We start from the raw sequence: 27,963 nt of genomic DNA, 5'->3' as shown, positions 1-27,963 counted from the left end.
TTTTCATCAAATGAGCATCGCAACTTAATCACTCACGCAATATCAATCTTCAAATCTTTTTCCCGTGATCTATCAAGAAATCAATCTTATCACAATCTATTTGATCAATCTCTCAAAGGGGCATATCATATTTATCATCATCCTTACCAGGATATCCCTAGGGCATATATCAGTTAATCAGTTTTTTCTTTGAAACAACGCAACAAATTGCATTGTCTAAAAGAGGGGCAAAATGTCTATACAAAACTTTCCATCAAAATGTCCACATGATTAATCATAATTTCTTCTAGTGATTAAATGAATATCATTATATATTCATTAATATTTTCTTCCATTTGATTTATTAAATCCTTTCATTTCTCAATTAATTAAACTCCTTTTCTAAATTCATTCTTAAATCCTAATCTCCATTATTCATTCCTATTCATCCCCATCTCTACCATTTCCTAAATTCATTTCTTTTTATATCCTTCCATCCCCCACCAATTGCATTCACTTGGAGAATGTGGGACAAATGCTCATACCTCCAACCTGTTGGCATTATGTGAACTGGTATGAGGACATAATGACATTGTATGTTGTCATTGATGTCAATATGTTGCAGAGGTGTGAAGCGGCATATGTGAGAACCGGTATAACACTGTGAACCGGCATTTGTGCCTAAGTGAAGCAGTGTGCTTGTTCAAAGGTGAACCGGCATATGGATATGGGAACCGGCACATGGAAGCGTTGAATGACTACTGGTTCGTAGTCTCAACTTTAGGGTTTCCGGTTGAAGTGCTTCAAGCCTATGTGGCTCAACCGATGACTTTGTGCGATGAGTTAGCATGATAACAAAGAACAAGATTGTGTTGCCACGTAAGCCTTGTGTACATGAAGGATCGTGCATGAAGAAAATCTTGCCTATCTACCTCGGGAATATGAGAAGACTGTAAAACGGTGATAACGTGTGATGGGTTATCAGCCGCCATGAAAACGGCGGAAAACGAACGATGGAGATTAATGCAGCATGCTCAACGGTCAGGATTGAACCGTTTGAATTCCTTAACCTATTGGGTTTAGGGTTTAGGGTTTATGCTACCGACCTAACTATTTTCTATAAGGTCGATGTTGTGACTCTTTCTAGGGTTGTTGGCAAAAGTTGTGTGTGAGTATCCAAGAGAAGGGTTACGTGATTCTTGCCAGACCAAAAGGAGAATAGTGATACCTGCAGAGTGTAAGTGCAGAAGGAAAAGAGGAGCTTAAGTGGATCTGCATTGGCATTGAGTGTTGTTACCAGATCATTGTAATATCTGTTGATCTCTAACCACCTCAACAGTTGGAAAATCCCTTAACAAGGTAGCTTTAACCGGCTTGCTGAAAATCCTTTAATAGGGTAACTCTAAGTTACTGAGTTCGAAGTCCTTTAGCTATTGAGTTCTTGAAATCCTCTAACAAGGTAACCTTTAATAGGGTTTAACCCTTAATCGGGTATTGTAGCCATCCCTTAACCGAGTGATCTCTAACAGGATCAGTTCCTAGTAGAACCTATTGTAATGTCTCTAACCGGACAAGGCTCCTAACAGAGCGGACTTCCAAAAAGTTCAAAAACAGCTTGTGGGTATTCATCCCCACCGTGGTTTTTCCAGTTGGGTTTCCACGTGAAAAATATGTGTGTCATGTGTGATGCTTTTATTTTGTGATTCTTTGCTATTGTTTGTCAAGCATATGATGGTTTAGTGTTTTATGCCTGTCAATAAAACATGTTGAACTAGCTGTTATTATGATCTGATGATAGATCACCTGTTTATGCATAAGGATGAAATGGTAGTGTAGTATCAAGTTGGGTGAAAGGCTAAGTGAGTAACCGGTTAATGCTTGTCTCAAACATTCTTAGCTTTACCGGTTGCACTCTATTTCAAACCGGTATCTCTGTCTGCCAATCTTTTGAAGTGTTTGCTGTCAAACCGGTTTAAGACTAATTTTTGGCCTGTACTGATTCACCCCCCCCCTCTCAGTACCGGTTTGGTACTATCTGCTCATCATTGAGTTATCAATTGGTATCAAAGCGTCCTCCAGGTCCTCTATGTTATAAGCTTAACCGCTTGAGGAAAAGATCCCAGTCAAATGATGAAGAGGGAAGGTCCAAAGTTTAACAAGGAAAATTTCAGTATTTGGAAAGACAGGATGAAGATATTCATCAGAAGCATGGGTGCTCAACACTGGAGCTATGTTGAGAATGTCTATGTTGCCCCTACCGGTACTCTCACCGATGACCAAAAGAGAGAGATACAAGAAAATGGGCAAGTCATGGAAGCCCTAATTAGTAGTTTATCTGACATTGAGTTTATTGATGTTCAAGACAAGGTAAATCCCAAAGAGGTATGGGATGCTCTTGAAAATATCTATGGTGGTGATGTACATGTAAAACAGGCTAACGAAGAAAGCCTAAGAGGGAAGTTTGAAGATATGTGGATGGTTGAAGGTGAGACCATTCAACAGTATGGAATAAGAATCAAAACAGTTGTTGGAGATATCAAGAGTGCAGGTGGTAAAATAGAAGATTCCACTGTGGTAAGCAAAGTCCTGAGATCCCTATTGCCGATCTATGCAATAAGGGTTGTTGCTATTCAGGAGCTGAGATCAATAGACAAGACTAAGGTATCCTTGGACTCCATCATAGCCAAGTTGACAGCCTAGAAAGGTTTAAGAAATTCAAAGGAGCAAACCGGAGAAACTGTTTTCTGGCAGTTGATGGTGGTGTCAAAGACGAAGAGTCAGAGGATGAAGAAAATGAAGATATTGTGTTTGTTGTTGTCAAAGAAGATGTGTTACACAAGAAGGCTCTTGTCTCCCAGTTTGATAATTCCAATGAGTGGATCATTGACAGTGGCTTCTCTCACCATATGACTGGTGACCGGAGCAAGTTTTTATCCTTGGAGGAGTATGATGGTGGTGTGGTTCGCTTCCGCAATGATGCACCATGCATGGTCAAAGGCAGAGGGTCCATCTCTCTGAATGGAAAGAGCAGTGCTGACAATGTGTACTGGGTTGATGGTCTCAGACACAACCTTCTGAGTGTTGCCCAGCTGAATGACAGTGGCCTTACTCTGGAGTTCAAGAATGGAGTTTGCAGAATCAAAGGAAAAGATGGTGAATTGGTGGCCACCGGCATGCAGACCAAAGGTAACCTATTTCATCTGAATGCAAATATAAGTACATGTCTTATGGCTAAATTTGATGATAGCTTGATATGGCATAGGAGACTCTACCATGTAAACTTTGATAACATTGTAAAGGCCAGTAAGATCAAGGCAGTTAGAGGGTTGTCGGTGTTGAGCAAACCGAATAATACCTTGTGCAGAGAGTGTCAATTGGGGAAAATGTCTTCCTCAACCTTTAAAGGTAAATCTTTCACTGCTGACAACTTGCTTGATCTTGTGCATACCGATTTGTGTGGTCCTATGAAAACTATAAGTGTGCAGGGTGATAGGTACTTCATGATTCTCACTGATGACTGCTCAAGAATGATGTGGGTCACATTCTTAAAAGACAAGTCTGAAGCCTTTGTAAAGTTTAAAGCTTTCAGAGCATTAGTGGAAAAGGAAAGCGGTAAAAGGATCAAGTGCCTGAGAACTGATCAAGGAGGGGAATTCACTTCTGGTGAATTCAACAAGTACTGTGAAGAATATGGCATCAAGAGGCAATTGTCTGCCCCCCGGACTCCACAGCAAAATGCCCTAGCAGAAAGGAATAACCGGACTGTGGTTGAAGCAGCTAGAACTATGTTGATTCAAGGAAAGGTAGCTCACACCTTTTGGAGAGAAGCGGTGAGCACTGCAATCTACACAATGAACCGGGTACTCATCAAGAAAGGTAAGGATAAAACTCCTTATGAGTATTGGACCGGTAAGACACTTGTGGTTAGCTACTTTAGAATGTTTGGTAGCAAATGTTACATCAAGAGAAGTGAACACCAGAGAAAATTTGATGTGAAATGTGATGAGCGAATATTCCTAGGATATTCCACCAAGAGCAAAGCTCTCAAGTGTTTCAACAACAAGACTCGGAGAATTGTGGAAAGCATCAATGTAAGAGTTGATGAAACCTCTGAGAAAACTAAGGAAACCAGTAATGAGCAAGCAGTAAGTGAACCGGTTGCAACCTTCTGGGAACCGGTTGTCAGTCAACCGAGTACCAATAACAGTGTTCCTACACCGGCAGATGTAGATGCTGATACTGACGGAGATGAGGATGAAGAAGAAAAGCAAGAGGAATCTATCAAGACCATTCCTCGGTATGTCAAGCTGAATCATGATCCTAAGCAGATCATAGGAGATAAGGATGCAGGAATCCTTACAAGAAGAAAAGTCAGAGAAAACTCATGCATGATCTCTGAATTAGAGCCTAAAACATTCAAAGAGGCACATAAAGATGAAGACTGGATCAAGGCAATGGAAGAGGAACTTGACCAGATAGAGAAAAATGGTACATGGTCCTTGGTACCCAGACCAGAGCACAAAAATGTCACTGGTACCAAATGGGTCTTCAGAAATAAGCTGAATGAGGATGGCACAGTGATTAGAAACAAAGCCAGACTGGTGTGCAAAGGATATGCCCAAGAAGAAGGAGAAGACTATGGTGAAACCTTTGCTCCTGTAGCCAGATTGGAAGGAGTTCGTATGCTTTTAGCATATGCAGCTTTTAAAGGCTTCAAAGTATATCAAATGGATGTAAAATCTGCATTCCTCAATGGTGTACTTGAAGAGGAAGTGTATATAGAGCAACCAGATGGGTTTGCCCTATCTAAAGATAGTGACATGGTGTGTAGGCTACATAAAGCCTTATATGGTCTAAAACAGGCACCTAGAGTATGGTATGAACGCCTGCATTCCCATCATGTGAAGATTGGATTTGAGAGAACAAGTGAAGATAGCAATATCTACTTGAAGTTTGAAGGAGATCAGATCCTGATCTGTGAGGTATTTGCTGATGACATTATCTTTGGTGGAGATGACAAGATGAGTCATGAATTGGAGATGAGATGAAGAAAGAGTTTGAGATGTCACTCATAGGGGAGATTAAGTTCTTCATTTGACTGCAGATCCAGCAGATGAGAGATGGAATCTTTATCACTCAATCCAAGTATGTCAAAGAGGTGTTGAACACCTTTGGCATGGAAGATAGAAAACTGGTGGGTACACCGATGGTGACCGGTTGTAAACTGTCCAAAGAGGATGACTCAGCATTGGTTGATGAGAAGGAATACCGATCAATGATTGGTAAATTGCATTATGTAGTGCATAGCAGACCGGATATTGCACATGCAATTGACATTACTGCAAGGTTCCAGAAAAGTCCAAGAGAATCCCACTTGGTTGCAGTCAAGCGGATTCTTAGGTATCTGAAGGGAACTGTTGACTATGGATTGTGGTATCCATATAGCAAGGATTTCAACTTGAAAGTGTTCACAGATGCTGATTGGGCTGGTAATGTAGACGACCGGAAGAGCACAACCGGTGGTGCATTCTTCCTTGGTGGTACACTGGTCTCCTGGATGAGTAGAAAGCAGAGTTGTATCTCTCAGTCTACAGCGAAAGCGGAGTATGTTGCAGCTTTCATGAACTGCACTCAGACAATTTGGATGAAGCATGTATTGAATGGCTTCAAAGTTCCTGTATCTGAACCGGTAAGTATATTTTGTGACAATACTAGTGCAATTAATATCTCCAAGAATCCGGTTTTACATTCTAGAACCAAGCACTTTGAGCTTAAGTATCATTTCTTGAGGGAAAAGGTTCAGAACAAAGAGATTACACTGGAGCATGTGTCCAGTAAGGAGCAATTAGCAGACATATTCACCAAGCCTCTCCCAAAGACTACATTTACACACTTAAGAGGTGAATTAGGGGTACTGCCCCTTCAGGAGGTGAACTAAAAGCATATGCTCCACATCAGTCAGGTATTGCATAGTCAAATTTATTTTGGATTGATGTGTTGAAGGATGCTGCTCCTCAGGGGGAGCAGCATAATGGAACAGGGAAGTTTGTGCCTCCACTTTGGCATTGTTGTCAAAGGGGGAGAAGATGTGAAGCGGAGAAGATATCATGTGAAGCGGAGAAGATATCTGCAGAAATTTGGGGAGAAGAAGTGAAGCGGAGAGATATCTTTATATATTGCCATCAATGCCAAAGGGGGAGATTGTTGGCATTACGTGAACCGGTATGAGGACATAATGACATTGTATGTTGTCATTGATGTCAATATGTTGCAGAGGTGTGAACCGGCATATGTGAGAACCGATATAACACTATGAACCGGCATTTGCGCCAAAGTGAAGCAGTGTGCTTGTTCAAAGGTGAACCGGCATATGGTTATGAGAACCGGCACATGGAATCGTTGAATGACTACCGGTTCGTAGTCTCAACTTTAGGGTTTCCGGTTGAAGTGCTTCAAGCCTGTGTGGCTCAGTCGGTGACTTTGTGCGATAAGTTAGCATGATAACAAAGAACAAGATTGTGTTGCCATGTAAGCCTTGTGTACATGAAGGATCGTGCATGAACAAGATCTTGCCTATCTACCTCGGGAATATGAGAAGACTGTAAAACGGTGATAACGTGTGATGGGTTATCAGCCGCCATGAAAACGGCGGAAAACGAACGATCGAGATTAATGCAGCATGCTCAACGGTCAGGATTGAACCATTTGAATTCCTTAACCTATTAGGTTTAGGGTTTAGGGTTTATGCTACCGACCTAACTGTTTTTTATAAGGTCGATGTTGTGACTATTTCTAGGGTTGTTGGCAAAAGTTGTGTGTGAGTATCCAAGAGGAGGGTTACGTGATTCTTGCCAGACCAAAAGGAGAGGAGTGATACCTGTAGAGTGTAAGTGCAGAAGCAAAAGAGGAGCTTAAGTGGATCTGCATTAGCATTGAGTGTTGTTACTTGATCATTGTAATACCTGTTGATCTCTAACCACCTCAACAGTTGGAAAATCCCTTAACAAGGTAGCTTTAACCGGCTTGCTGAAAATCCTTTAACAGGGTAACTTTAAGCTACTGAGTTCGAAGTCCTTTAGCTATTGAGTTCTTGAAATCCTCTAACAAGGTAACCTTTAACAGGGTTTAACCCTTAATCGGGTATTGTAGCCATCCCTTAACTGGGTGATCTCTAACAGGATCGGTTCCTAGCAGAACCTATCGTAATGTCTCTAACCGGACAAGGCTCCTAACAGAGCGGACTTCCAAAGAGTTCAAAAACAGCTCATGGGTATTCATCCCCACCGTGGTTTTTCCCAGTTGGGTTTCCACATGAAAAATATGTGTGTCATGTGTGATGCTTTTATTTTGTGATGCTTTGCTATTGTTTGTCAAGCATATGATGGTTTAGTGTTTTATGCCTGTCAATAAAACATGTTGAACTAGCTTTTATTATAATCTGATGATAGATCACTTGTTTATGCATAAGGATGAAATGGTAGTGTAGTATCAAGTTGGGTGAAAGGCTAAGTGAGTAATCGGTTAATGCTTGTCTCAGACATTCTTAGCTTTACCGGTTGCACTCTGTTTCAAACCGGTATCTTTGTCTGCCAATCTTTTGAAGTGTTTGTTGTCAAACCGGTTTAAGACTGATTTTTGGCCTGTACTGATTCACCCCCCCCCCCTCTCAGTACCGGTTTGGTACTATCTGCTCATCATTGAGTTATCACAACCATCTCGTTTATCCCGCATTCCTTCCATAACTTAATCTCTTAGGTGTGAGGACATCTATTTAATCAATGCTCCTCACATTTGACTCTCTCACTTCTTGAAATTCAGGCATTGTAATGTCGTTTCGATTTTTTTTGCATACTTAGTTTTTGAGAAATCAGTCATTTTTCAACCATTTCTATCAACCATCTTCGTTCTCCATAGCTTCTTGTGCATGGTGCAAATCTGAGAGCACTAAAGTTTTAAATGCAAGATCTTGGTAGATAGGAGGGCAATGGAGTGAGATTTCTTTAGAATGCATTTGTTTTGTTTACTTTTAGTTAGTATTTTGTTGCGGTTGTATTCAATAGGATGGAGTTCATTGTAATGATGTTGGATTTTAATTCTTGAATCCTTGGCTTATGGTTGGGCACTAAGGGTTCAAGAAACAATTTTCTACATCCTTCATCAACAGTAGCTACTAGGAAACCATCTTAGTTAGATAATGACTTGGGGAGCCCTAAAAGGTCAGAAGTTACCCAATGATGATGGTCTCCTAGAATATCAACAAACTAATGTCCCCTCCAAGAAAAAGGTTCTCTAGAGATTCTTAAAGAAATTTAATCTGAACATCTTATTACTTCAACTCAGATTTGAATCTCCAAAGCGTGTCCCTATTTCAAGGGAAATGGGAGTTCTTACATAAAACTGTCAAGGGCCCTAGACATGGTCAAGCCATTATCTAGAATAGACAGGAAATCACCATCCAATAAATGCTTCCTATTGATTGTTTACTTGTTGGATTGGTTTGTATTCTCACCTCTAACTTGTATTTTCATCTCATCAATGTCTATGGCCTCAATCTACCCAAAACAAACTTCATTGTTGGGGTCAAATCAAGGATATGCTAAGGATGGATGAAGAAGCTGAGTAGATTGTTGCTGCAGATTTCAATGCTAGACTAATTTCTTTAGATAAGCAAGGCGGAACTTCGGCACCTTTTTTGTACTAGTCCAAGTAAACCATCCTTTTCTAGGACAGATATCCGAACAAGGTCCCCTCTCCTCAGAGATGTGACCCTCTCGGATATCTGTCCTAGAAAAGGATGGTTTACTTGGACTAGTACAAAAAAGGTCAATGATCTAATTTGGCTAGGATTGATTAGTTAGCATCCCCTACTTATTGGTTAGATAATAGATTTACTTGCAATTCCAAGGTCTTCACGGAGGGAGGCTCTAACCATTTTCTTTGACCATTGACCCTAATAACTTCCCAAACCCTCTCCTTTTTTCTTTTAGAAAATGAGACTCATTCTTTTTTATTTTGAGTTGGTGGTTTCTTCCCTCTAGAAAAGACAAAATCATCTTTCTGGAATGAGAATGTTTACTATAAGAAGTTGAAAGCCCTCAGGCTTAGGCTCAAAGAATGGAATCACCAAAACTTTAAAATATTTTTTTTTTTAAAAGGCTATCTTGGAGACCAAAATGATAGAAATCCAGTCTTCCCCATTAATTAACATCAATTTGGGGACAATCAAAAAGAAAAAGGGAAATTTCTTCAAAGCTTCAGGATATCTACAGACGTGAAGAAATCTTTTGGAAGCAGAAATCTAGAATTAGGTGGCTTTAGGAGGGAGACAAGAATTCCAAGTTCTTCTGTCTTGTTTGTAAAAACCAAAGATGAAGGAATCACATCTCCAACCTCAGGATCAAAGTCTTACCAAGGATTCTTGTTTCCTCAAAACTTCCTTGGTTTCTTTTTGGGAGAAAATATTATCTGCAAATATTGAGAACTGTAAAGATAAACAAGATTTTTTTATTGATCAAATCCCCTTTGCGATTGGTCAAGCATGTAATGAGTTTCTCATGCAATCTATTTCAAGGAGGAGATTTAGGCTGCCCTCTTTGGTATGGTTGGGAATAGGGCTCCTTGCCTAGATGGCTTTCAACTAGTTCTCTTCCAAAAGTTATGGGATCCTCTAAAGAATGAGCTATGGGAGGTTGTCCAAGAATCTAAAGCCCCCAATGCCATTGTGAAGTCGCGTAACACCACTTTCCTAGCTCTCATTCGTAAAGAGTCAATTAAGATTGAATATGTCCACCCTATTGCTTTTTGCAATAGTGTTTATAAACTCATCTCCAAAGTTATAGTCAATAGGTTAAAAAGTCTTATTCCTATCACATCTCTAAGGCGAAAGGGGTACTTGTGTAAGGGAATCAGATCATGGATAGTATTGTTATTGTCTATGAGTCGATTCATTTTCTTCAAGCTAGTAATAAAAAAGGTCTACTTCACAAGTTAGATATCTCTTAGGTAACTTTCTTGACCAAGTGTTGGGTAAGTTTAAGTTTAGTTCTAATTAGAGAAATTAGGTCAAGAGTTACTAATCTTTGGCTGGTTTCTCAGTTTTGATCAATGGATCAATAGAAGGCTTCTTGTTAACTTCGAGGGGTGAATGAAAAGTGATCCACTATCTCCCTATAATTTCATATTATGATGGAATCTTTGAGAAATTATATTGGCACTCTCAGGACTATTGAGTCCCCATTGGGTCTTCAAGCCTCTTCCCTTAGAATTCACACATTTAGGAATTTGTTGATGATACTATGCTCTTCGCTCTTCCTTCTATTAGAGAATGTAGGGCATGTTATTAAGGCTTACCTTTGTAATAAAGTCACTGTAGTGACTTAGTGGTTTGTTAGTATTGCTATTATTAGCATTTAGAATCTTGGACAAGTGTCACATTTATGTATTGTTGGGTATCTCCCAAACTCTATATAAGGGATGAACCTCTTTGTAATACTTTCTCAAATATCTGATAATGTTATATTTATTTATTAGCTCTTTTTAATATGCTATCAAAGTGGGGGTGTTGTCCAAGGCATGTCCCACGAAGAAAATTGCAAGTCATACAAAGTCTAGTTACAACTATTCTTAACAGTCAAAATTTACAAGGGTAATGGACAAGGAATGCAACAAGGTCACATTTTCATTAAGGGCATGCATTTTTTACCAGTCATGACCTCTACTAGTTGCATGAAGATGCAAAAATTGCAAAAAAATACACCAAACACAGATTTCTCTTGCAGGTTTTTCACAATTGACATAAAAGATACTAATCGTAGCCAAACAAGTGGGGCAATTGCAGAGTCTTTCACAATCAATATAAAAGATGCCAGACACGACAAAATAACTGGAGGAATCACAGCCTTTTCTATCATGAAGTCGCCAATTGCCACAGGAAATCTAAAGGTTGTTTTTAATAACAGTCACATGCAAATGAAGACATCACAAGAGTATGCAGGAGTTGTGTGATGCATCAAGGAAGAGACGTGGTTACAAAAGGATCATAGATCTATAAGGGGAGTTTCTAACACGAAAGGCAAATGAAAGTACAATGAAAAATAACTTTTTCTATTTTTTTAGGGTACAAAGTTAGCAACAGAAATCATGAAAATCAAAGGGCACAATGGGCTTTTGCATTAATTTGAGGAAATCACCTGTCACAGAACTATCATGGCTAGGGCACAGACAGTAAAAGAAATTTCAAGGCTTTCCTATAGATCGAAAAGAAGAATAAGCCCCAAACAAAAAAAGGATCACGGATCTACAAGGGAGTCTCTAACACAAAGGACAAAAGAAAATAGAATGAAAAATCACTTTAAAAAAATTTGAGGGCACAAATTTAGCCCTGAAACACATGAAAATCAAAGGGCACAACAAAATTTCCCATTAATTTAAAGAAATCACCTGTTGCAGAACTATTGTAGTTAGGGCACAGACAGTAATAGAAATTTCAAGGCTTTCCTACAGTTTGGAAGGAAGAATAAGCCCCAAACAAAGTTATTAAAGTGTTGAAGTTGATGGGAGTGATAAAGAGGAATTTTCTTCAAATTGTCATGTTATTTCTTGGAGAAATATGTCATTTCAAATTCCAAATCTTCTATTCTACTAAATGTGTACAAAGAGAATAATGATATTGGGCTTGATGATAGACAAGAATATTTGATTAGCATAGCAGAAAATGATTACCAAATTCGATGTTTGTTTTGAGAGTATTTTTTGCGTAGCAAGTTTTGGGCTTCAAAGAGTGCTCAAGGGAAAGCCTCTTTATGATGCCAAATAGTTTGGCAAATCTCCTCTCTTTTTATTAATATTTGAAATAATATTACTAGCAACATCTTAACATATGAGGACACAGCTGGTTAAGGAAAATTAATATAAGAATACTGTCATACGATGAAGCTCTCAGCAATCGCCTGGTATATATAAATAATTTCCGACCACCAGCTAATAAAATATATTTTCACCAAATTATATATTGCGTTCTAAAAATCATACAATGTTTCTGAATACGAAGTAAATTTGCTTACAATCGAAAAAGAACCAAATCGGAATCAATTGTATCAGGAAATTCTTCAATCTCCAGCACAATTTCTGATATTTTCAATATATTGCTGACACAATTTTTTGGCACAAAATGCAATCACTTGATGGAATCACCTCTATTAGATAAGAGGTTTTTTGCTGCAAAATCAAATCTGAAAACCAAACAGGTCTGTGTTTGTTAGCAAGAGGGTTTTTGGCCTTTGGCCAAAAGATGAACACCAAATGCTCAATCTTCAAAAATAATGGATAATGGATAATTTTCCTCGAGTCCAACCCCTTTTATAATCACCCATTTGCTAATATTAACCTCCTCAAGAAATCTGTAGAGATTATTTTTCTTTTTTAAATCAATATATCAAGTTGCCCCCTTGTCCTAGCAACACTTTTGACAATATTTTAATCCCTCTTAAAAAACGCTTAATAAAATCACTTTTAGGTACTTCACAATTTGATAAAACATAAGTTTCCTTTTATAAAATTTAAGTTACATTTTTTAGCAACTTAAATTAAATTATTAAATTATTTAATTAGTTTGAAAAAGAGGAAATGACAGATCTAGAGGACGTTAATCATAGCTTGCACTCTTTGATGCATGACATGAGGAATTTAGTTTTCCAATTGCAATTTTGGCTTTACCATGAGACTCCTTGTTGGAGTAAATATTATTTACTCAAGCTTAAGTTCAACTTAGCCATTTATTGTTTTAAGTGCATTTATTAGTTGTAGCTGGGTTGTTGAGCGGTAGTTGATATTTACCTACCCTCTCATCCTATTGAGACACATGGCCTTATCCTATATTCTCTCATCTCTTGACTTTTGCCTATCTAAGCAAGCTCTTGTACATTTGTAAATCATCTCAATGCATTTTCATTCTTCTAGTGAAATATTATTTCCTCTCTTGTGAAAGTGTTCTGCAGGTCATAATCCTAGCTTGGGAGGTTGCAAACTCCAACATAGTATTAGAGCCATTCAGCTTGCTCTTCTTTCCAGTCTAAGACATTCACCAACTCTTGTTGAGATCCCAGCTACTCTCAGTTGTGTAATTGTTTATGTAGATTTGCAGAAGATCGATTGTTGGCATTTAAAAAAATATTTACGAAATTTTCTATTTCACCTTGTTTTATTGGTTGCATCGGTTATTTGGTGGTCGTTTGTATTCTATGAGGCGATTTCATTCATCAAATCGGTTTCATTGCTTTGGTCTAGCAAAATATTGGCACGTAGTGAATATCATATTGGTGACTTCATTTTTTGCAATCTCAGCATCTCAGTAATATCATTTATCTTTCCTAGTGAAATATTCACCTCTATTTTTGTGGAAGTTGTTGCTATCTCCTTCGGCGTTAGCATTTTCATTGGGGTGAGCTTCCCTTTATTGATCGGCTCTTATTATGCTTGGTTGACTGGTGTTTGCTTTTTCATTTGAACGAAGGTATTTTTGCCAGCTAGGTTTACCTAACCCTAACTCGATCTCCTCTTTTTTCAGTCAATTACATAAGAGAGTCTTGGCAGGATCACTTGTTCGCAATAGCTTTGAGATTTTAATCCCACACATGGGTGACAAAAGATTTTTTGGCTATTAGTATAGCCCTACCCTCACTCTCTATTGTGAGCTTAAGCTCACGCGGATTGTGGCTCTCTTGCGCGTAGGTTGTGGTCCTTGCTCAGTGCACAACTGGACTTTGTGCTTTAACTATTTGACCCAACCCCGTCTTGTGGTAACTTTGTGCACCAACTTGGGTTTGAGCGCTTGTGTTGCTGACTTGGCTCGTGTTTGATTAGTGATTGATTTGGAGATGATGTGGCACAGGAACCCGCCAAATATTTTGATTATTGAAGTCTCTCTTCCCTAAGGGACTTATTTTTCCTATCGCCAACATTGTTCCACTACCATCATCAACAAATCAGGTCTTTTTGATTTCAACCTCATAGCCTATTATTTTATCTTTTTGGGGAGTTTTTATTATCTTGTGATGGCACTATCTTTGTATTATTTTTGAAGAATCGTCATAGTCTACTATGGGTCTTTCTTCATCCATTCCCCGATGATCCTCTTTCTGACTACAGTGTGCGTCTTCATTCTTTAAAGAATATACACTATGATTGTGATACTATTATGGAACTTGCTACCTTGAAGTATTTTGAGACTTCAGATGAGGTTGAGCTTGTTTTCGAGGTTCCCAATTCTTCTTCAGAGACAGTTTCTCTACCTTCACTTTCATTGACTCCTTATCTAGAGTCATTTGAGACTTCCATCATTCCTGATCAGAAAGATTGTCATTGTCTTTTAGACTTGGTTGGAGGACACATTTTTAGTTTTTCTTTTCATCCATCTTTTATTATTTTGAAGAGGAAGTACAAAAAATGGCGAGATAGCATTATCACCCATCTCTGATGACTTCATTTGTTGCCAAATTTGTATAATTTAGTTCCTGTACCTAGCACACCTAGTAGGATATTTGCTTGGAATTGCAAGAGAGAGTATGTCCTAGGAGTCATTGCTATGCACGTCCCTCATGACATCGTGACTTCCGTTATTGATTTTGAGTGTCCTCATGCTCTTTGGACTTACATTCAGGAGTTATATGGAGATTTTGATTCTCAGCCATTCCCCAATGATCCTCTTTCCGACTACAGTGTGCATCTTCATCCTTTAAAGAATATACCCTATGATTGTGATACTATTATGGAATTTTCTACCTTTAAGTATTTTGAGACTTCAAATGAGGTTGAGCTTGCTTTCGAGGTTCCTAATTCTTCTTCAGAGATAGTTTTTCTACCTTCATTTTCATTGACTCCTTATCTAGAGTCATTTGAGACTTCCATCATTCCTGATCAAAAGATTATCATTGTCTTTTAGACTTGGTTGGAGGACACATTTTTAGCTTTCCAGATTTGGTTTCTCATTCCTATACTACAGATTTGGAGGATATATTTTAAGGGTTATCTCTCCTCTTTGATGACAGTCATTGCATTCCTGTTGTCAGATCATATTTGTCTTTGGAACTTGTTCTACATCAGTTTTTGTATATTTCCAATTTGTCACTTTCTTGTTCGGTTTGCCATATATCTGATTTGATTGTGGCATCATCATCTCTCATGGACAAGGAGAAACATGAGCAGTTTTTAGAGACATCATCATACATTTGGATTATGCATCCTACCAATTCCAATCCAAAATAAGAAGCATACCTGCATCTATACATGTTTTTGTTTCATCCTATGGGGAGACAAGTGGTTTGTAAGCATTGGATTTTGTTTTGTCTTCAAACACTTACCATTCTTGCAACAGATTATTCATTATGGGGGGGCTACATAGTTTCTCTCTTTCCCTCCTATGGGGGGATACTGATTGGATTCTCGTGATGGATGTAGTTCTTGGGGGGGTCTTGGTGTTGAGACCTCCATATATCACTTCATTCCTCACTTGTACATGATTTATATTATCTCTTTTTTGGAGAGGAGTTTTGTCCTATGAGGTTTTCTCCTTTTCTCCATTTGTAAGAGATTAGTTGTACATGGGTACCTAACACGGCCTAGTTGTCGAGATCCATCATCATACCATATTGCATCATTTGCATAATATTTCTTTTCCCTAAGTTGCACTAAAAGAGGGGTGTTCGAGTAACTATTACAACGATGTGAAAATCGTCAAAAAATCGAGCAAATCGCGATTTATCACGAGTCCTTTGCCCAAACAATTAAATCTTCATTTAAATCGCGTCCGATTTATTCAGAAAAAATCGCGATTTAAATGCCATTAAAACGCAGAAAATCGGCATTAAAAAAATCAATTAAAAATAAAGTTGTGAACCCTAAAATGTAAAAAGGGTCGCGCGAAATGAAAGCAAAAAGGTTTTCTTGGCCGGAACACGCGACTGCGACTCTTCCCACGACTTCCCTTCTACCCGATGCCCGACGCCCGACATCCCTCTATGACTTCCCTCCTGCCCGACGTCCAAACTCCAAATCGTCACTTCCAGGTTTGGTTCAATGCCTCTAACTTAACAAGAATTCTGATCTGATCTGATTGATGGTGAGCAACAAGGTTATTCAAATTTCATGCCACCATTGTTCAATGACAATTCGTAATTAAAAAAACTTTATTCTATGCATATAGACTGAACGTTATTCATTAGTATTAATTTATTAAACATCCTCAATATTGATCCTCCATATGCATTGATGCTTAGTCTTTGATAAAAGGATTCATCTAGGCACATGTACCATCAAAGTACAAAGTTACAAACATTACAGAAAGCATTCTTAGTTATCCAAATCAAATTGTATGAATCCATATGTAGTGAACAAATGACTATTACAAAGCTGGTAATATATGAGAATTTTATCACAATATCAAATCTTCATTATATTCATGTTAGTAAGTGTGACAAGAGAAAACCTTTACAACCGTCAAAGATCTTCCTAGAAAAATATAAACAGCAATGGAGACATTCTCTGCACAATAATTGTACATGCATTTTATCCTTCACAGGCCCCTCAAATCCAAAACCTTTCTGACTCTTAAGCAACCAAAACCTTATTCGATTGTTATCATGTCAATACCTATGAATCTATGATGTTCATTATCTGATTTTTCGATAATATAATATCATGCACCTTACTTGTTGTATACATTCATAAGTTTGTGATTCGCTAGCACTCTTTTTCTAAACCTGATCATAATCGTTTTCTCAATTTCTGTATATTTCAGAATGTCTGTAATGTGTATAGAGTCTAGACTTTTAATGCCATTTCCAATATCAGCTAAATAAATACCAGCATTTTTTCTTAATGGCATATATTGCCACCCAATATTTTTGTAATATGTATTATCTATCAATGGCATATTGATCCTGTTTGTTCTGTTTTGCTAGGTGTCTTCCAAATTTTTATAAAAGATAATGGCTTCTACAACTAGAGGTGGTGGTAGAAAGAGGGATCCTATGTGGAAACATGGCACACCAGGTGCAGTGCCACGAAAGGTTATTTGTAACCATTGCACGAAAACTATGACCGGTGGCATATACCAACTCAAATTCACCTTGCAAAGATCAGTGGACAGAATATTACGGTATGTCAAAATTGTCCTGAAGATGTTGAAAGAGAGGCAAAAGCAAGACTTTCAGAATATGAACAAAAGAAGGTAGAAAAAAAGAGGACAGCAGAGGCAATGGCAGCCCCAATGAGAGATATCAGTTCTACAGGGTCAGAAAATATTGGGGTGGTCAGCAATACATCTAGTTTTTTCATACCTTCTAACACTCCTAGTGCGCAACCCGGATTGTTAGGTACTTCATAGAATAAGGAAGTGCATCAACAGACAAAAGCAGCAATGGCTAGATTTTGGTTTTACAACAATATTCCGTTTAGTATTGTTGAGAGTCTATATTGGGAGCAAATGGTCAAAGGATTGACCATTTCAGGTAAGGGGTTCAAGTCCACAAGTCATTATGAGTTGAGTGGGCCATTATTGCAGAATGAGGTCCAAAACACAAATCAGTTGGTGGAGCAACAAAGGAGGAATTGGGAAAGGAATGGCTGCACCATTTTATCTGATGGGTGGACGGATAGTAGGAATAGGACACTCATAAACTTTCTAGTTGCTTCAGAGGGACGAGTGGTATTTTTAAAATCGATTGATGCCTCAGATCAAGTGAAGAATGCAGAAACCTTGAGCAACATATTGGATGAGGTGGTGACCGAAGTGGGAGTGCAGAATGTTGTTCAAGTTGTAACCGATAATGCAGTTGCATATGTGGCAACCGGTAAACTTCTACAGGCTAGGCATCCGACATTATTTTGGAGCCCTTGTGCTGCTCATTGCCTTGATTTACTCCTCGAGGACATAGGGAAACTTAGTTGGGTGAAGAATGTGGTTGAAGATGTAAGGGAAATCACAAAGTACATCTACAACCACACATGGGTCTTGGAGCTTATGAGACAACACACTAATGGTAAGGATCTTGTGCGTTCAGGAGTCACACGTTTTGCCACGAATTTCCTCAACTTACAAAGCATATTACATGCATTGCCCAACCTAAAGAGGATGTTTGTGAGTGAAAGATGGTTGGAGAGCCCTTATTGTAGGAAGCCTGAAGCAGAGAAGGTCGTGAAGGCCGTTTTTGACGATAGATTTGGCAAACTCATGGAGGAGATCATCAATGTAAGTCTTCAATGTTCAAATTTCAATTGATGATTTTTTTTTTAATTTTTTAATATTACACATTGTTGATTTTTGTTAAATTTGTCATGTCTAGTTGTCAGAGTCGTTGGTGAGGGTTCTACGAATGGTGGATGGGGATAAAAACCCCATAGGGTATCTATATGAGGCCATGGATAAGGCCAAAGAGGCAATTCAGCACTTGTATGGGTCAGACAAGACCAAATATGAACCCATATGGCGCATAATTGATCGAAGGTGGAACCGACAACTCCACCAACATATCCATGATGCTACCTACTATTTGAACCCCAAGTTCTTTTACTCCCGCACTTTCAAAATAGATGAGGAGGTTCAACTTGGCCTTGACACATGTATTCAGAGGTTGGTTCTTGATGAAAATATTCAAAACCTCATTGTTGATGAGTTGCAGAGGTACAGGAAGGAAGATGGGCCATTGTTTTCTTCACATATTGGTATTCGTAAGAGAGACACCCTACTGCCAGGTAAAAAATGTGTTCTTATATCTATTTTACCATTTATTTCAATCTTTAAGTTTATAAAAATCTTTACCAAGTTATAAATGTCAATTTGTATGCTTACAGATCTGTGGTGGGAAGATTATGGTGCCACAACACCTAATCTTCAAAAGCTTGCAATCCGCATATTATCCGCATATTATCTCAGCCTTGTAGTGCTTCTGGTTGTGAGCGCAACTGGAGTGTCTTTGAGGCCATTCACACAAAAAAGCGCAATGGGTTGACTCAAAAGCGCTTGAATGACCTTGTATATGTGCGGTACAACCTTCGACTGCATGAAAAGAGGGTACAAGGGAACATTTCATATGACGCACTTGACATTGATGAGATTGATCCATACAAAGCGGATTGGATTGCTGAACCTGATGGTGGTACTGGTGATATTTACGTGGATGGATTTATCACTGACGATCAGTTAGATGAGATGGAGAGGGAGGCAGATGAATGGGCGGCAGAGGTGGCAAAACGTGAGGAGGCGAGAGATGAGTTTGCTGATCTCGAAGAGGTAGATTCCTCACTCGTTGAGGATATTGCAGCAGCAACAGCTGCTGCTTCAACACCATCTACGTCAGCACCCACTTGGCGGCAACAAAATTTTTTGAGCTATAGTCATAGACGCAATCTATGATTTGCAGTTTTCAATGATATGAATTTGAAACTATGAACTTAATATGTATTCAGACTTCACAGATTGATTTGTTTTGTGGTCTAGACTCTACAATATGCATTTGACTCAAACGTATTTACTATTTAGAACTTGAACTTGTTTGTTTTTTTGGTATATCACTTCGCTATATGGTATGTATTTGACTCAAACTATGATTCATATATGATGGAAACCAGTAATTCCATCATATATGAATCATAGTTTGAGTCAAATACATACCATATAGCAAAGTGATGTACCAAAAAAAAAACAAGTTCAAGTTCTAAATAGTAAATACGTTTGAGTCAAATATATATTGTAGTTCCATCATATATGAATCATAGTTTGAGTCAAATTATAATGGACACCCCGGAATGCCCAAAAACCATACCAATTGCTGCTAGGAATTTTATCAAACAGTTTGCATCCAACTCCTTATTTCTCCGTTTAATGTTTTAAATTCCCTTATGGCTCCGGAAATGAAATGTTGGTTTGTTTTACATGGAATTGAAATCACAGAATATGGACAAGAATGAAACTACAATAATATGCAAACTGAAAATTGAACTACTGCTGATAAGATGTTATTTTCAAATTTTAATAAAATCAAATACATGGCATATTATCAACTCACTAATTATTCCAGCATTATTGACATAATACTCCAGCAATCATTTTCAATCTTGCTGCTACAGTGACATGAATAGTACCCACGTGAATAGTGCCCGCGTGAATAGTAACTGCGTGAATAGTGCCCGCGTGAATAGTGTTGCAGCAATATTAATTTGTCTTCAACAGGTCCAATATCTTCATAAAATTATCTCCTCAAAATGGCATAAGCATCGGACGAGTAGGGAAGAAGATATGAACAAACATTAAATTTGCCTGTAGCTGGAAATGCACCCAATCTGCCTGATAATGAAGCTGATAGCAATGGATTCCAAAGGCCAAACCCCAGGGGAATGACGTCTAGAATGTCACAAGAGAGGATAGACGTCCTCTAATGCCAAGAACGGATCTGCAACTCACACATACCAATTCTTCTCATATTCAACATATCTAATGAAGCCACAAATGCTTTCTTTTATTCTTTTTCCAAGGGTCCACTCAACTCTCATGGGCAATGTGGGATAAAAGATGAGCAATATAAAACATATATTAAAATATTCACTTATGTCTCCCTTGGGTACAGATCCCCATAAAATAAATATTAGAGTAACACTTTAATATTTTACAATTAAATTAAATGTTACTTTAATAAAACTTCAGGCATTAAAATGTATTAGCAATCGGACTCCGAATAATGCGAGTGATAGCTCGTCGGAAAGCTCTCACCGAGGAGTATCAAATCCAAACACCAAAACTGGCCTCCACTATGTCCTGCTGACTTACTAAAAATAGTAAGTATGCCTGAAACTGAGTAAATCAACTTCGTTTTGGCCCAAACTGGAAATGACTAGGCCAAAACACTCCAGGATCCCCTTAAACCCTTCGTTAGCCCTCGGGACCATGTAGAACAAGGCTAACGCACACACACTTGGTCAACTGCTAAAGTGGGGACATTACAGTCCGCCCCCCTTGAAATTGCTTGTCCTCAAGCAATCTCAGTCCAACCTGCTGAATAACCTGCTCACTCTCCCATGTAGAATCCTCTTCCGGCAGGTCTCTCCATCTGACCAAATACTCCTTCACTATCCTGTTTCTAAGCTTCCTCTCTCTAGTGTCCAGAATAGCCTCGGGTACTAACACAAGCTTCCCCTCCTCATCCAAAGGGGGTAAATCTGTAGAAGGCACTACACTCTAACCAATGGCTTTCTTAAGCCTAGACACATGAAACACATTGTGCACCCGACTGCCCTCTAGAAGCTCAAGCTCATAGGCGACTTCGCCCACTCTGCGAATCACCCTGTAGGGACCATAAAATCTAGGCTTCAACTTTTCAGCTCCGCTCTTCTTGAGCGATGACTGTATATATGGTTGTAGCCTCAAGTAAACCATATCCCCTACCTCGAAACTGCGCTCAATTTGGTGCTGAATAGCGTACAATTTCTGTTGATTCTGGGCCTGCTATATATTCTCCTTGAGCACTTTCAAGATGTCCTGACTATCCTGCAATAAGTTTTTGGCTTTGGGCACTCTGCTGTCCCCCAAAACTAAATCCATGAAGCTAGGTGCGTCATAACCATAGAGTGCCATGAAAGGAGTCATCCTGATGGACATATGATAAGTGGTGTTATAACATTACTCTGCCATATGCAACCATCTGACCCAAGCCTTTCGTTGTGCAGTTACATAGTTCCTCAAATATCCCTCCACCCATTTATTCACAATCTCTGTTTGCCCATCTGTCTGCGGATGATAACTAGTGCTAGGTGTAAGATCTGTACCACACAACCTAAACAACTCCTGCCAAAAAACACTCATAAACTTACTATCCCGATCACTGACAATGAATCTGGGCAACCCATGTAACCTGAATATCTCTCTAAAGAAAAGATCTGCCACCTGTGCTGTTGTGTAAATGGATGGAATAGCAAAGAAGTGAGTGAACTTCGTCAAGCGGTCCACCACCACATAGATGCAATCCCTTCCCTGCACTCGTGGTAAACCAGTGATGAAGTCCATCGAAATACTTTCCCATTTCCTATCAGGAATGGGCAAGGGCTGTAATAAACCTGCAGGAAATGTGTGCTCTCCCTTATTCTGTTGACAAACCGCACACTCCCTGGCATACCTCTGAACATCATCCTTGAGCCCTCTCCATGAGAACCGCTCTCGGATCTGCCTGTAGGTCTTGAAGATCCCCGGATGCCCAGCTGTGGGTGCATCATGAAATGCCTTCAATATCACCTCTCTCAAATGTGATGATGGAATCAAATAAACCCTGTCCTGAACTCTGATCAATCCATCTATCACCTCATAGCGATCATCCTGTATAGAACCTGAAATCAATCCAAAAGCCCAAGCATCTTCGACATACTCTGCTATAATCTGATCTCTCCAATCTCCTGAAATCTCTGCCAGAGCACATAAGTGAGGTCTCCGAGATAAGGCATCAGCCACCACGTTTTTCTTACCTTTGACAAACTCTATGTCAAAGTCATAAGCCTGCAATTTAGTAACGCATTTCTGTTGCCGGTCATTAAGATCACGCTGGTTGATGAAGTATTTAATACTGTTGTGATCAGTTTTGATCACAAAACACCTACCTACCAAATATGATCGGAATTTGGTCAATGCATGCATTATGGCCAACATCTCCCGGTCATAGACAAAATAACTCCTCTCAACTCCCCGGAGCTTCCTACTCTCGAATGCAATGGGATGCTTCTCTTGCATCAATACTGCTCCAATCCCATCACCCGATGCATCACAATGAAGCTCAAAAGGCTTCGTGAAATCTGGTAGAGCTAGAACTGGACATGAAGACATTACCTGCTTGAAATGCTCAAAACACCTATGTGCTGCCCCTGTCCACACGAAGGCCCCCTTCTTGGTGAGATCTGTCAAAGGCGCTGCCGTCTGTGAAAAACCCTTAACAAACCTTCTGTAAAATCCACAAAGACCAAAGAATCCCTTAAGCTGTGTGAGGTTCGTAGGAGTAGGCCAATCAACTATAGCTCTAATCTTTTCAGGGTCTACTCGAACTCCATCTGCACTAATAATATGCCCGAGGTATAGTAATTCTGTCATACCAAACTCACACTTAGACTCCTTGGCATACAAAGACTCTCTCTCTAGGATAGATAATACCTCCTCCAAATGCTGTGAATGTTCCTCCCAGGTCTTACTGAAGACCAAGATGTCATCAAAGAAGATCAAGACAAATCTCCTCAACTGCTCCCTGAATACCTGGTTCATACAACTCTGAAATGTAGCGGGTGCATTGGTTAGTCCAAATGGCATAACCATAAACTCAAAGTGGCCATAGTAACATCGGAAGGCAGTTTTCTCAATGTCCTCTGCCCTCATCCTGATCTGATGGTATCCAAACCGTAAGTCTATTTTGGTGAAAAAGCATGCTCCATGCAATTCATCAATCAACTCATCAATCCGAGGAATGGGATATCTGTTTTTTATTGTTTTCTTATTCAATGCCCTGTAATCGATGCACATGTGCATTGTCCCATCCTTCTTCTTTACCAGAACTACAGCTGAAGCAAAGGGGCTTTTGCTAGGCCTGATGTGCCCCATTTCCAACAACTCCTCTATTGCCTTCTCTATCTCATCTTTATGTTTCTTAGGATGACGATAGGGAGTGATCATCACTGGTTTGGCTCCCTCCTCGAGCTCAATAACATGCTCTGCACCCCTATCAGGAGGAACCCTGTGAGGAATATCACTGAATACCTTGGCATGTCTGTCAAGAATCTCCTGTATATCTGGTGGATGACTCTTCACCCGAGGCTCCGGTGAAGTTGGCATAACTAAGCACTCTGTTGCCCACTCTATGTCATTATGCCGAAAAAGTCTCTCCATTCTCCTCAAAGAGACTACCCTGCAACTCCCATCTGAAAGTCCCCTGAGAACAACAGTCCTACCCTCATGCTGAAACCTCATTTCCAACTTCGCTCGGTTGAAAGTGAACTCAACCAGCGATGCCATCCACGTCATACCGAGGATGACGTCGTAATCTCCCATGTCCACAACATAGAAATCATCCTCCAACTCATAGCCATCTCCAAATCTAATGTGAAGATTTGAAACCTTCTGAGTACATAATAGCTTTTGGCCATTAGCCACCATGACTCTAAAACCATCATGCTCCTCTGTCTGTAAGCCTCTCCTGGCTACCAACTGTGTATCTATAAAGTTATGTGTAGCCCCAGTGTCAATGAGAGATATCACTTTCTGCCCCTGGATAGTACCCCTGACCTTAAATGTGATTGCCTTTTGGGCCCCTGTCAAGCGTGCCAACGATCTATCATCCTTAGGAATGCTGCTCTCCTCTATCGTGTTACCCTCATCTGAATCGGAGTGCTAATCCTCCCCCTCTGACTCTAACTCCTCTGCTAAAAAATACTCCATTTGATTTGTCTTAGCCTTGAGAGGGCATTTATGAGATAAGTCCCAAGGCTCTCTACACTGGAAACACAGTTTCTTCTTTCGAAGTTCATTCAAGGTTTCACTGTCTAGTCCTTTTGATCCTTCTTTGGGTTTGTTATACTCTTTCTGAAATGGTTTTTTGTCTTTGTCCTTGCGGTAGGAAGAATCTGTTGAATGGTATTTTCCTTTGTATACCGAAGGGGCTAAATCTCGTGCCTTTTTAGTTGCTTCTGCTAAGGTGAGTGGATCATGTCCCTTCACCCAACCACGTAATGGATCAGCAAGCCCATCACAAAATAACACCACCAATCTCCTAGGAGAGATATCAGTAACAAGTACAGACAAACGTTGAAACTCGGCGATGTAAGCATCCACAGAACCTGACTGTTTTAACTGTGCTAGCTCCTTGAAATGTAACTCGGGATCCCTAGTGTCAAATCTCTCAATCAATCTTTCTGTGAATTCCTCATGGGATGTAATCTGATTATGCCCCAGAGTCACCATGCCATGATGCCACCATTCATGCACAACACCGTCCAAATGCATAGCCGCATACTTGATAGCCTCCTCCTCAGGCATAGGATTTAGCTGCAAGTATGTATCTACCTTCTGCACCCAAGCTCGTGCGGTCATCTTTCCTGAAGCATCATAATAAGGCAAGGAAAGTTTTCCAACTTTCTTTCTCAGCTCAAAATTCTGATTCCTCCCTCCTGCTCTAGGCATATGTCTCATCTGCAAGTCCATATAATCTCTGAGGGAAATATTTGCCTGAAACTCGGGTCCACTGGCCTCCCAGTCCCTCCTGAACTGACCCTGTAACTCAGTAATCTGCGGTTCGTTCACTGGTTGAACCGGATCCCTAGGTGGGAAGGTGGGTAGAAGAGGTCTCGAGCTAGCTGTTCGAGCTAGGCGTGCAACGTGTCTAAAGTTATCCGCCTCATTCCCATTGTTGCCATGTCCATTATTACCATTAATGTTATTCTCAGGGCCATTGTTGTTGCCTCGGCCTCCATTATTATCATTGCCCCTATTGTTATCGTTTCCATTGTTGGCATCACCTGGATTAATATTGACGCCCATCTGTCTAGCCATAAGCTGCAACATCATGTCCATTCGCCTATTCTGCTCCTACTGCATACGCTGCCCTTGCTCTAACGTACCCAGTAACTGTCTGAACATTACCTCCCCCTGATCTGGAACGGTATTTCTATCATCTCGGTCACCCATACTGCTGTCCTGATCAAAGAATATTTCCTCTATGTCTGTATGACTGGATTCTATGTCCACTTGCACGGATGAACTAGACTGCTCGCTCTGTGAGTTCAAATTTCTGTTTTGTCTTGCTTTGGTATGGCGGAAGTTATAAGGCCCCTGTTGCATGCTTAAACATACATGCTTAGCATGTTTTTTAATTCATTAATTTCTGATTTTAGTGTTTTGATATTTCGTCAAACACTTTTCCCTCTATTCGGCTGTTCCAAAGTCTCTGTAAGACATCCACAGGATGGCAGGACTTATAGCTCTGATACCACTATAATGGACACCCCGGAATGCCCAAAAACCATACCAATTGCTGCTAGGAATTTTATCAAACAGTTTGCATCCAACTCCTTATTTCTCTGTTTAATGTTTTAAATTCCCTTATGGCTCCGGAAATGAAATGTTGGTTTGTTTTACATGGAATTGAAATCACAGAATATGGACAAGAATGAAACTACAATAATATGCAAACTGAAAATTGAACTACTGCTAATAAGATGTTATTTTCAGATTTTAATAAAATCAAATACATGGCAGATTATCAACTCACTAATTATTCTAGCATTATTGACATAATACTCCAGCAATCATTTTCAATCTTGCTGCTACAGTGACATGAATAGTACCCACGTGAATAGTAACCGCGTGAATAGTGCCCGCGTGAATAGTGTTGCAGCAATATTAATTTGTCTTCAACAGGTCCAATATCTTCATAAAATCATCTCCTCAAAATGGCATAAGCATCGGACGAGTAGGGAAGAAGATATGAACAAACATTAAATCTGCCTCTAGCTGGAAATGCACCCAATCTGCCTGATAATGAAGCTGATAGCAATGGATTCCAAAGGCCAAACCCCAGGGGAATGACGTCTAGAATGTCACTGTAGCGTCGTAAATTGTACGCACTTGCTAGGGTGGTACAATTTCACACCTAGTTTAGCACCCGCCTTGGCGCATTTTGCATTTTGCATTGCATTTCCCCTTTAGCACTTAATTAATTAAATTAATTAGGTCTAAGGTTCTATTTTATCATCTCCCATATCATAAAGTTGGGCCCTTTTCATTAAAGTGTGCCCCTTTCATTTTATTCTTCCAATACATCATTTAATCTAAAACCCTAATTAGGTCCTATTTTGAACTTGGGGGCTTGATTTCGGGGGTCAAAACATCTCGAAATCAGCTGTAACTTCGGGATTCGCTCTAAAATCATCATATCCAACGGCCCTGAAAATTTGGTGAAAAGTTGTCGGGACCATGGCGCCCGGTGTGCACATGGTCCCGGACATTTTTCCCGAAATTTTAGGAGCGTGATCCAATCATAAAATAAAGCTTAACCCCAAGAAATTGGCGGGAGATTCAATCTCTAGGTCGGCCAAAAGTTGAAATTAAGACCTAGGGTTTCATATATAAGAGCTCTCTTTCTTCATTTGAAAGGATCGGAATTTTGGTTTTCAAGGACCTTCTATGCAGCGAAAGAGCAGATCTTTGAAGACTTCAACAACATTCAACATCCATCCATCAAGCATCTATCAATTTCATTCATCCATTTAGGGCTTTGAAGGCATTGAAGAACAATAAGGGATCACCGACTGAAGATTGGCTTGTACCCCTCCCTTGGGGTTGGGTATGATTTCATGTTGTTTCATGTCTTTGCATAAGCCTCATTATATCATTTGTATTCATGCTTTAGATCACTTTGCATCTTGATTTGGAGCATTTACATTATCATTTACAAGCAATTAGGGTTTACTTTCTAGGTTGCTCTAGTTTGCTTACTTGCATTTTAGGATCTTGCACACACACAAGGTCTGCACACACACTATTTTTACAATACAACTTGGCTATTCGTGGAGGTGGAAATCACCAAAGCGGGGGTTTGACTAAGGCAAAACCCTATATAGCCGCCCACCATACCTTTTCAGATATAAGTGCAGGTTTCACGATTCGGACGACGCCGCAAGTTGCAAATCCGATGGAAGCAGACGGAGACTGAACTTCACACCAAATTCCAGCCCAGAAAGCTAGGACAGGGGCGTGGGGCGCCCTGGTCCCTGGGTCAGGGGCGCTGGGCGCCCTGGTCCTTCTGTCAGACAGCAAGTTTCAGCATTTCTGACAGCTTTTCAGGTTGCAAAACAGCAGTTTCAGGAGCAGTTTCAGGAGCAGAATCAGGATAGTGGCGCCCGCGCCCCCGTCCCGAACATTTTCACTCAGATTTTAACTCCGGGTACACATCTACATTCTTATCTTGTCCT

At 39.7% G+C, this 27,963-nt stretch overlaps 1 protein-coding gene across 2 annotated transcripts in view; it reads right to left on the bottom strand.

Moving 5' to 3' along the window:
• The window catches only part of LOC131049227 (L-2-hydroxyglutarate dehydrogenase, mitochondrial), a 170,913-nt gene that overhangs the window by 41,510 nt on the left and 101,440 nt on the right, over positions 1–27,963 (bottom strand). The window lies entirely within an intron of this gene.

The sequence above is a fragment of the Cryptomeria japonica genome, chromosome 11 (assembly GCF_030272615.1).
Source record: "Cryptomeria japonica chromosome 11, Sugi_1.0, whole genome shotgun sequence".
NCBI lineage: Eukaryota > Viridiplantae > Streptophyta > Pinopsida > Cupressales > Cupressaceae > Cryptomeria > Cryptomeria japonica.
This window is presented reverse-complemented; position numbering and strand designations above follow the sequence as displayed.